At 36.9% G+C, this 12,490-nt stretch overlaps 1 non-coding gene across 1 annotated transcript; it reads left to right on the forward strand.

The window, feature by feature from the left end:
* The first annotated feature begins 3,852 nt into the window (after nucleotides 1–3,852).
* Nucleotides 3,853–3,955, forward strand: LOC111765073 (U6 spliceosomal RNA). The gene has a single exon (XR_002797521.1). It is a non-coding gene; the product is annotated as a U6 spliceosomal RNA (small nuclear RNA).
* The last annotated feature ends 8,535 nt before the right edge of the window (nucleotides 3,956–12,490 follow it).

A 12,490-nucleotide genomic window follows, 5' to 3' on the forward strand; every position in this document is an offset into this window, starting at 1 on the left:
CTACAAATTAAATCTGAATTTAATCTAAATACTGATGTAACATTTATTCCTTTCTGCTTTTTCTTCAAGTAATACTTAACTGTCAAAAACCTAACAAGGAAAATCCATTCCCAATTAAAGTTTACATGACACCATTGTATCATTTCTTTACTTTCTTACCAAGATATCAGTGGAAATAAGGCTCAAATGGCACTGTAGCTCTTTCACATAGAAAATTTTGGGAAATGATATATCAATATATTATCAAAGACTGAAGGAAAGAATATGAACTTTTATGGATTTGAAAGAAAGATGTTAGCATACATGAATTAATACTTTAGTTCCATCAGCTTGATGTGTAAATTCAAAGTATTAATATCTATGTTTTTATTTGGTAGCTTTTATGTCTGAAATAAAAAATAATTCTCTTATGGATTTTGTTAAGGCAAGAAAGATAGTTATTTAATTACTTGGTTCCATCAAACAATGTAGCAATTTAAGGAAAATATAGTAATCGAACATTTCTTAAGTAAAAACAGCCAGAAAAATTACTCATAGTAGTCAACTTGGTATCACTATAATTTCAAACAAATAAAATATATTTTTCCTTTTCATCTTCTTAGTACATAAGACAGACTCTAACAGGAGCTAAAGAGTATGCAAGAAACTTACAAACTGGCTTATGGAGATAGAAAGTAGAAGGATGTATGTACAATTTAATGAGACAAAATGCTAGCAATTCCTGTGTCCCAGGATACCCAGAGCAATTTTCACAGTGGATAGAGTGTAAAGGTAGAGGAAGGAGAAGATGGCTTAATGAATCCCAGTGCTGGCAATTACTCTTTCTCAGGAGACTTAGGACAATTTTGTGGCATAAAATTTGCTCAGTTCATTCTGCTTCTGAAGGGAGATTCTTGCTTTCTATTTTCTGCATAAGCCCACAATTCACATTCCTTCCATATTCACTCAGATGAGGCTTTCCTCACTATGATGTAATCCAGGAACTTAGTTAATTTATTCAAACAAAGATTGAAATTTTTCTACATGTTTCATCTGAACAGCACATTCTGTTTTCATTTCATTGGTGGGCATGAGTACATCTTAGGAAAATCTAAAAACAATGAGATTGAGAGTACATTACATTTCCCACTAAGGTTACAACCGAAAGGAATAGGAACAATATCAATAGCAAAGATTAAGATTGTTCTAGAAAAAAAGTGAGGAAATGTGTGCAAACCACAAATCTGGTAAAAGTTTTTTCTTTATTTATTTACTATCTTTTTTAAAGATACATAGATCAAACAAAATGTTACATTAAAAAATAAGAGGTTCCCATATACCCCACTCCTCCCACATCAACAAATTCATTCATTATTCATTTTATTTAATGAATACATTTTGGAACACTGCTACACAGCATGGATTATAGTTTACATTTTAGTTTACACTCTCTCCCAGTCCATTCATGGGTTTTGGCAGTGTATATCCAGAATAAATAAGTCCTTCCTCTTAATAACAAAAGATGAAACACCCAATAAAAAATGGGCAAAGGATTGGAATAGACATTTATCCAAAGATGTACAAATGGCAAGAAAGCATACGAAAACATAGTCAATATCATGAGCCATCAGGGAAATGCAAATCAAAACCACAAAAGACACCATTTCACACCCCTTAGAAAGATTTACCAAAAAGAAAAAGAAAAAGAAAAATAAGATAAGTTCTGACAGAACATGGTGCCAGAGTAGGGATCTCTAACAAACAGCTTGTCTCATGGGGCAGGTACAATCAATGAGTATCTGTCTGGATCAACTATTTTTGGTACTCCAGAGACAAGAAGAAAGCCATACCCCATCAAAGGAAGAGCAGGAGGAGAATGACAATCTGTTGTGAAAATTTACAAGTAGATCCCTTCATGCTCCAGAAACTGGTACCCATACCCCACTTACAAGTTGGGCCATCCTAGGACTCACTTCATGGTTGGAAGGAGAAGCTCTCTTTCCCAAATCAGGTTATAGAAAGTGGTCTGAGCCTGATTATGGCTATTAATAAATTCAGTAAGCTGACCTCCAATTCTGAGCACAACTGAAGTTTAAACCTGCCCAATCCACAAAGAATTTGGCAGCCTTTTTTTTATCTCCACCCCTGGTAGAAGTGGATGCAGGAATGACTAGAAACCCATCAGATTCCCAGGATAGTAGTGATTGCATTCATTGTATCCTGGTTGGAGAGGCAGTCATTACCAGTTTAGGCCTCTGCACCTAGCAGGAGTGGAAGTTGAGTGCAGTTTTATTACTATCTTAGGGCATAGAGGGCAAGTTGACCCTGTCCAATTTAAGAGGCCAGTGGACCCAGAACCAATATGTCCCAGGTAGGAGAGAATTCAGGGTTCACTCTGAACAAGCTCTCTTGGGGAAGAATCATCCCACCCATCTCAAGGTGCCTAGCACAGGTTGTGCCACTTGATTAGGGAACTCTGCTCCCAGCACAATTTCATGTCTTCAGGGTTGGAAGTCTCATTCTCAACCATGCCCCCATAAGGGGCTGCCTCAGCTGAGAATTTAGAAGCACAGCAACACCTCAGGACAGTGGGCAATAACTTGATGAAGAGCACTATCTGTGGGTAAGTTAAGAAAGCATAGATTTGTGGAGATGTAAAAAAGTAGATTGGCAGTGTTTACAGCTTCCCCTACATAGAATATTGGAACTGATGTAAACTTACTTCATTGGTCCCTGGGCCAATTTTGACTTGGAAACTTAATATGGGTAGTTTGTCTTCAGAGGGACACTGAAAAATAAATCTGGCATGTAATAGCAGTTAAAAAAAAAAAAGCTGTATTGAAAAGATACAGAGGTAAATAAAACACAGAACAGGTGAACATTATTGGAGGAGGAACAGGGGAAAGGAAGCTAGTTCCTGAGGAAGAAATTAGTACACATATATTTCAATCTCAAAAATTTTACTATATTCAGTGTAAAAATCAGATGAATAAGAGCTAAAAATTATTTAAGCATAAGTTATTATAAAAATTCAAAATAACTTGAATCAAGTATCAATTAGAGTTTCATCAAAAAATTAATGAATAAGAAAGCCATAGACTAAAGAAACTGTGCACAGAATGAACACATCAAAATATCAGATAATCAGAAAATTATTACAAGGAGTTCTAAGGAACAGCCCAGTATGTGACAGTCCAAGAAACAAATTAAGCCTCTGGGAAAAAACACAGGATTTGAGACAACTAATCTCAGAAACACAAACATATCTCCTTAATAAATTCAATGAGATAACTAAAGAGATGAATGATATTAAGAAGATACTGGATGGAAAAAAAATAGAATTTGAAAGTTAAAGAGAAAAGAAACATATCTTAAGGAATGAAAGGCCCAACATGTGATGGTTAGAGTAATGTACCAGGTAGGCCTAGTAATTGTGCTCAGTTATTTGGTCAAGCAAGCCCTGGGAAAATTGTAATACAAGGACATTTATGGACTTAATTAATCAGTGAGTACACTGCATAGATGGGAGTGCATCTATGATCAACCAGGGAGTTTTCCATCATCAATAAGTAACATTTTATCCAATCATTTGAATACCTTAAAAAGGAAGTGATTTCAGCATTCAGAGAGGATTTCCCAGCTTGTCTTTGGATAGCCAACATGTCCCAGGCACACATGAAGGAACTTCATTGGCTTTCCATTGGAGTACCTAGCTTGTAACCTGCCTGCAGAATTTGGACTTGTGTATCCCCATGGTCATTTAAAATAATTTTATAACATCTCATACTGTTTCCAGATAAAAATCTTATGATTATTCTGTTTCCTTTGGGAACCCTAATATACAGTGGATAGTAAAAATATATTAGAGGGTTATTGATTTAGTAGCACATATTCTAAAATTGGAATTATATAAAGAATATTAGCATGGCCCCTATGAAAGGAAAGCTTGCAAATTCATGAAGCATTCCATATTTTGAGAAAAAAGAAAAAAAAAGAATACATTTAGACTTTTAATGGCTTATTTGCAATGGTAGAGGAAAAAATAAATGAATTAGAAGAGATAGCAGGTAAACTTGAAAAGAAAAGTAAATCAAGAGAGAAAAGAATGGGAAAAAAATTAGCAAATTCTTAGGGAACCTGCATAGCAGCACAGAACTCAGTGGGGCATCCATTTACCACATGGGAGGTCCAGATTCAAACCCTGGGCCTCCTTGACCCATGTAGAGCTGGTCCATGCACAGTGCTGATGTGTGCAAAGAGTGCTGTGCCATGCAGGGGTGTCCCCCCGATTAGGGGAGCCCCATGTGCAAGGAGTGCGCCCTGTAAGTAGAGCCACCCAGCATGAAAGAGAGTGCAGCTTGCCCAGGAATGGTGCCACACACATGGAGAGCTGATGCAGCAAGACGACACAACAAAAAGAAGCACAGATTCCCATGCTGCTGACAACAACAGAAGCAGACAAAAAGAAGAACATGCAGCAAGTGGACACAGAGAACAGACAACTTGGATGGGGGGTAGGGAGAGATAAATAAAATAAATCTATAAAAAACCACAAACATATGCTTTATATGAGCTCCAAAAGGAGAGGATAATGGAAAAGTGGAAGAAATAGCATTTGGGAAAATAATGGCAGAAAATTTCACAACTCTTATGAAAGACATAATTTATCCAGGAAGGGCAACATGCCACAAGCAGGATAAAATCAAAACAAACAAACAAAAAAACCTTACTCCTAGACACATACTATTCAGAATGATAAATATGAGATATAATGAGAGAATTCTGGACACTTCAAGATTAAAGAAACTCATCTTATAATAGGGAGGTACATTAAAACTAAGTCCTTACATTGTGGTTTACATTAACATTTACATTTTAGGTGATATACCTCTAAAATTTTTTGATAAAATTTAACATGGCCAGCATCCATCACCACATGATCAGGCAAAATCCCTCCATTGCCCACCAGTTAGTTACCCCATCTTCCATCTATTCTATTTTTCTCTACCTCCAAGGGCATAGGGTGACAACTAAACTTCACTGCCTAAAGGACAATATCCATAGATAACTGAAACAATGCTGAGAGCTTGACACACTAGTCTGTCCTCCCCCATTGGGAGCAACCTTGCTCTTGAGAGACATGCTCCCCTCTGCTTGAGAATGTCAGGCCTACTCAAATGGGGGTACATCACATTCCAACTCATTGTATGGGTCTCCACCCACTAATGTAATACACTATGTCAAGATGGGCATTCACACACCCCCTAGAAGCCTACCACAGGTGCACCCTGTGCCAGATGCCCCCATCAAACACCTTAAACCCATAACCATCCTTATTGTATTTTCTAAAGAATTTTCTCAACATTATAGTTTCATCCACACACTGACAATCTCCCATGATCATCTGCTCCTTGCCCCAGCCCTCCCCCAATTCCATGGATCATATGAGCCATCCCCCTAACACTAGAACCCTCAAGCCTGCAAAGCCCAACCCAACAATATTTCTATACTCCCATCTTATTCCTTCCCTGGATAACTACTTACCTCCACTTTATCATAGATTTTGCCCAGGTGGGCATTGGCTCACAACCTTCCTCTTACCTCTTTTATCCTGTAAGTCTACCTTCAAATCTCTAGCTCTCTGAGACAGCTTGATTTACTAAATTCATATTGGAGAGGTCATGTAGTATTTGTTCTTCAATGTCTGGCTTGCTTCATGCAATGTAAGGTCCTCAAGATTCATCCATGTCATCCTGTGTGTTAGTACTGTATTCTTTCTTACACCTCAGTATTATTCCATTGTATGTATATACCACATTTTGTTTATTCATTCATCTATTGATGGGCATTTGGGTTGATTCCAACCTTTGGCATTAGTGAATAATTCCCCCATGAACATTGTTGTGAATGTATTTGTTCATTTCCCTGTTTGCAGTTCTTTTGAGTATATACCCAGAACTGGAATTGCTGGGTCCTATGGCAAATTTATAGCTTGTTTTTTGAGGGAATGCCAAACTGTCCTCCACAATGGCTGGATCCTTTTACACTCCCACCATCAATGGAGAGAGTTCACATTCATCCACATCCTCTCCAACACTTGTAGTCCTCTGTTGTTTTTTTAAATCTGCCAGTCTAATGGGTATAAGGTAATATCTCAAGAAAATTTTGAATTGTATTTCCCTAATAGCTAGTGATATTGAGCATCTTTTCATGTGATTTTTAGACATCTGTAGTTCTTCTTTGTAGAAGCATCTGTTCAAATCTCTTGCACATATTTAAATGGGTTTGTTGTCTTTTTATTTGTGAGATATAGGATTTTTTTATATATGCTGGATATTAGGCTCCTATCAGATATATGACTGCTGAATATTTTCTCCCATTGGGTAGGCTCTCTTTTCAATTTCTTGATAAACTCCTTTGAAGTGCAAAAGGTTTTAATTTTGAGGAGGTCCCATTTATCTATTTTTTTTTATTTCACTTCTCATGCTTTGGGTGTGAAGTTCAGGAAGCCATTTCCTATAAAAGGTCCTGTAAATGCATCCTTATATTGTCTTCCATGGTCTTTATGTTCTTAGCTCTCATATTTAGGCCTTTGATCCATCTAGAGATGATTTTTGTATAAGGTGTGAGATGGTAATCTTCTGTCATTCTTTTGCACATGGATATCCTGTTCTCTAAGCACTACTTGTTGAAGAGGGTATTTTCTCCCAGTTGAGTGGGCTTTGTGGCTCTGTCAATTATCAGATGTCTGTATGTATGAGGATCTATATCAGAACTCTCAATTCAGTTCCTTTGGTCAGTATGTCTATCCTTGTGCAAATACCAAGTTGTTTTGAGCACATAGCTTTATAGAAGTGTACAGCCTAAAATGTAAACCATAATGTAACCATGGTTGGTAGTTATGTTTCAATATTTATATATTATTTGTAACAAATGTAACATCCACATGTAAAAATATAATTGCAAAGATGGGGAAGGAAGGGGAGCATGTTGGGTATGTAGGAGCCCCCCTGAATTCTATATGTGAATTTACTGTGACCTAAAACTATTTTGAAGACATAATAAAAAAAAAGATGTAAGACACTGAGGAAGAAATGGAAGAGATTGCCTTGCCACTGTACATACAGGGCAACACCTATTACAGTGATGAAAGGCAAAGCATGAAAAAATTGTGTTTTTTCATTTTCTTAATACCCCAATTTATTTTATTTTATTTTAGCTTTTCTAAATATTATGTATTTTATTTCTAATCTTTAGAACTATAATTACTATTTCTTTTTTCTATTAATTGAATTTGACAATAAATTAGGCTTCATTTTTAAAGAAGTTTTCGGTCATAGAGGGGTTTATCTATGGCAGGGGAGGTGCATTGGTGTGGGGTGTTATTGATGTACAATCATGAGTGGGAGGGACTTTTCCAGAGAATGCATATAGGGTATAAAGTTACGTTCAGATGTTGTTGAACATATTGGGTAGTGGGTAGAGTTTCATACATCAACTAAGGGAGTTGTTGACACAGTGGGTAGAGTTTCATACACCAACTAAGGGAGTGGTGACTTCCATCCTGGGGAGTGCTGTTGCATTCCCCAATGGAACAGCAACAATTCCCCAAGTCATAGGACAGAGACCAATGAAGAAGAATGGTCCATTGAGTGAACCTTGATACTGATGACTCTACTTATGAGACTTTGTGCTTGAAATTTCAACTTGGCCTTGAGGTGCAAGGTGCCTTAAAGTTGCCTCCTGAGAGCCTCCATGTTGCTCAAATGTGGTGACTCTCTAAGCCAAACTCAGCATATAAAAGCATTACCTTCCCCCCAGGATGTGACATGACTCCTGGGCATGAGCGTTACTGGTGCAGCAGGATTATAACCAAGCACCAGCTGGTGATTCAACTAGAAAAAATCCTTGAATAAAAGGGAAAATGATAAAGACAAATGAATTATATGGATAAGCACCTTCAAAATGGGTCAGAAGGTCATCAAAGGGGTCGTGTTTAAGCATGTCTCAGCAGGAACTCAGATATATCCAAAGTAGATACAACCCCAGGTAGGGGTGCTCCTGAGGAATACAGAGAAACCCATGTCCTATGGCCATGGCAGATGGCTTTGGAGTTCAAGGTCTTGCCAGTGGGCTCTACTTTGGAATTTGTGCTCCTGAGTTTGATGGAATTGAACTCAGTTGTGACCTTTCTATGCATGTCACTTCTGTCTCTTTTAGTGAACCTGTGTTTGATGCTGGGGTTGGTGTATTCTCAGTAGACTTGAATATCTGGGCTGTTCATGTGCGAGATAGGCCATGAGCTTCAACAGAGTTGCAACACCAACTCTTAAATTCGTTGGACTTAAGAGGTCAACTAATAGGTAGGTGAGAGTGGTCAACCACCAGCAGAGTGAATGAAGAGAGCTTACAACTGCAAGCAGGAAAATCCCGTCCATCAGCCATGTGGGATCTAAGCCCCCTCACAATTTAGAGGTGGAGTGGACATCACCATCCCAGGGTCCTTAAGATGGAGGAATAAAATATGAATTCAGTGGAGTTACTCATACTCTGCTATAGAATTATTATGACTCTAGCAGTGGAAAAAATTATATCACTGATATGTATACAGTGGCCACAGGTGTTGCTGAAGGCAGCGAGAGGGAAAAAGAGATGTGATATGGGGACATTTTTAAGACTTGGAGTTTACCTCAATGATATTACAGGGACAGATGTAGGACATTTTATATCCTGTCATAACCCTTTGAATGGACTGGAAGAGAGGATGAACTGCAATGTAAACTATAATGCATGCTGTATAGCAATGCTCCAAAATGTATTCATCAAATGCAATGAATGTACTACACTAATGAAAGAAGTTGTTGATGTGTGGGGATTGGGGTGTGTGTAGAATGTGGTATATGGGAACCTCTAATACTTTTTATTGTAGGATTTTGTGTGATCTATGTATCTTTTAAAAATAAAAAAAAAAAAGGAAAAAAATTCTATGTTACCAAGATGCATATCTGGACCAACAGGCACAGTGCAGCAGCATCTAAAAATTCTTTCTCTTGGGGCCCAGCTCTGGGCCATCAAGCACAAGGCAGAAAATAATGGTGATCCACTTATCTTTCCATCCTCTTCATGGGTTCAATCTTCAGTTTCAGCTGTTCCACAGATTCCAGCCTCCAGACTCTCTATCAGAGTCTAGGGGTTTTTCTCTCTTTCTTCACCTGTAGGCAAAAATAGAATACTATTTCACATGGCAACTTTCTCTGTGCATCTGCATGTTTTTTTTCCCCCATTTTTAAGGGCTCCAGCAAGAGGACCAAGGCCCACCTTGGGTCACACTTCATTGAAGTACTCCAACGAAAGGCCCACAACTCAATTCAATACAATAAAGATTCCACACCCAGAGGAATGGTTTTGATCCAAGAACATTATCTTTACTGGGATTTACAAAAGATTCAAACAGTCACACTCTAATTTAAACATGATTATACACCTTGGAATAGATCTAAATATGGATGTATGTATTCATGTCTTCTGTCAGCTTTGAGAAGTTTTCATTCATTGTTTCTTCAAGTATTTTTCTTTCATGTTTTTCTTCTCTTCTCCTAAAACTCCAACAATATGTCTATTGGCTTGCTTCATGATGTCCTACAGGTTCCTTAGGTACTGCTCACACTTTTCATTCATTTTTCTATCTTCTCTTCACCTTGTATGATATTTTTTATTACTAATTAATGATTCATGACATTTTTGAGACATTGCTAGGGATATAGCATTGAATATGACAGAGTCCCTTTTCTCAATAAACATTTTTTAAAAATTCTACATGAACATTATTAGCATACTACCATTTCCCATCACTTTTGTATCCAAAGCAATCCAAGTAAAATGGTTTTCAAAAATACACTTATTATAGTAAGTTTTGCTGAAGGAATGAAATTTTTAAAAATGACAATTAGCTTTTACTGATTTCCCAATTTATCAATTTTTAGACTAAGTATATTAACTGTAGGATCTCACCTAAAGCTCATAATTACACCATTTCAAAGATAAAAGAGAAACAGAAGCATAGAGAGGCCAAGTGACTTCCTGAAAATAAATCTTGTCTTTTGAACATGTCTATTTTACCATAAAGCCCAATCCATGCTTTTTTTCTTTTTTAATTGGAGAAATTGCATTTACAAAAAAGTAATCGATCATAACATACAGGATTACATTCATCAACCCAACACAAACACCTTTAATTTTGTGGAATATTTTTTACAAATTATGAAGATAAATTGTCAAAATATTACTGCTAACTACATTCTGTATCTTACATTTAGTGTATTTCCCCCCACACCACCCTGTTACTAATGACATGTATTAGTATTGTATATTTGTTACAGTTCATGAGATAACATTCTTGTATTTGTACTGTGAACCACGGGTGATCTTCCAGCACAGAGTTCACTGTGTAATACAGTTCCAAGCCTTGTAAAAGCACTCAATGACTCTCAGTTTCCTCACAGAATAGTGATGCGATCATGTCAGTCAATTTTAGTTATTTTTATTTTTTATTTTTTGCAATTGAGTTTCTGACATTTGGGGAAATTACAGGTGTCAGCACATCTGGAGTGCAGTGCATAAGCCTTACCCTGGGAAAACCACCTTCATTATCGTGGTATCTCCCTGCTAGGTAAGTATACATCAGTCAATTTTAGAATATTTTCATTGCTCCAAAAAGAATAACAGATACCCTTATACCACCCTATGGTTGAAATTAAACCTTGATAAAGTATCTTTTTTTTTGCCACTGCTACAAAATATAACATTACTGTTAACTATCATTCATTAGTTGTATTAGTTATAAATAAGTTATATATAATATTATATTATTCCCCTGTATCACCATATTCTTAACACCTTGTAATAGAGTACAAGGTTCTACTTGTACATATGCTATTCCGGCAATCCTAATCCATCCCTGAAATCTCTATATTTTCCAGTCTCTACATTATCCTTTAGCTTCATTTCAATTTACATTTATGTCCCTAGACTACACCTTTTACCCACAATCACATTTATAAATCAGCAGTGCTAGGTATGCTTACTGTAATGAGTTACAATAAGCTCCATCCATTTTCACACATAAACAATCGACCTTATTAAAAATTCTACATCCATTGTGTCAGATCCCCCATCTCAACACATATCCTGTCTCCTACTAAACTATCCTCTAGAGTTTACCTCCATAAGCTCACTCATTGTATTTAGTTCATATTAGTGAGACTATAAAATTATTTGTCCTTTTTTGTCTGGCATTTCATTCAACATAAGGTTTTCAAGTTTCAGGCATATTGTCGTAGGCATCCTGACTTTAGGGACATGAGGCTGGTCAATCGTCACACCAGGGAACTGAGAGCATCTAAAATTGAAAGCAGGAGATTTCCATCCATTAGCCATGTCAGATCTAAGCCTCCTCTCAATTTAGAGATGGAGTGGACATTGCCGTCTTTCAGGATGGAGGATTATAATAAGGATTAGAGTGGAATTACTAGTATTCCACTATAGAAACATTGTGACTCTAGCAATGGAAGAAATTATACCATTGATGTGGAGAGAGTGGCCACAGGTGTTGCTGAAGGCAGGGAGAAGGAAAACAAGGTGTGATATTGGGGCATTTTCAGGACTTAGAGTTGTCCTCAAAGATATTGCCGGGACAGATGCAGGACACTATATATCCTGCAATAACCCACTGAATGCGCTGGGAGAGAGTGTAAACTGCAACATAAACTATAACCCATGCTGTGAAGCAATGCCCCAAAATATACTCATCAAATGCAATGAATGTATCACACTAATGAAAGGAGTTGTTGATGTGGGAGGAGTGGGATATGTGGGGAGTGGGGTATATGGGAACCTCTTATATTTTTTAATATAATAGTGTGGTCCATGTATCTTAAAAAAAGATGATAAAAAAGAAAGTGAAAAAAATAGATGAAGAGTATTCCATCATATATATATACCTCATTTTGTTTACCCACGCATGGGTTGATGGACCCACGTTGTTCCCAACATTTAGCCATGGTGAATAATACTGTGATGTACATCAATGTACTATGCCCATGTCCTTCCTTTCAGGTCTTCTAAATATATTCCTAGTGGTTTGATTGCTGGAAAATATGGCAGATCTATATTTAGTTTCCTGAGGAACCACCAAACTTTCTTCGACAGAGGCTACACAATTTGCACCCCCAAAATTTGGGAAAGGGAGAGCCTTCCTATTTCTCCACATCCTCTACAGCATTTGAAGATTTATTTTTAATAATGGCCATGTTGTAAGGCAAAAAATCATAGTTCATTGTAGTTTTGGTCTGTATTTCCCTAAAAGCTAATCATGTTGAAGAAATTCATTGTTTTTAATTATTTGTAGAGCCACTTTGGAAAAATGTCTATTTATGTATTTTGCCCATTTTTAAATTATCCACATTTCACATTCTCTTATTATCATTAACTTGTATGATCTCTTTATATAACA

The sequence above is a fragment of the Dasypus novemcinctus genome, chromosome 16 (assembly GCF_030445035.2).
Source record: "Dasypus novemcinctus isolate mDasNov1 chromosome 16, mDasNov1.1.hap2, whole genome shotgun sequence".
NCBI lineage: Eukaryota > Metazoa > Chordata > Mammalia > Cingulata > Dasypodidae > Dasypus > Dasypus novemcinctus.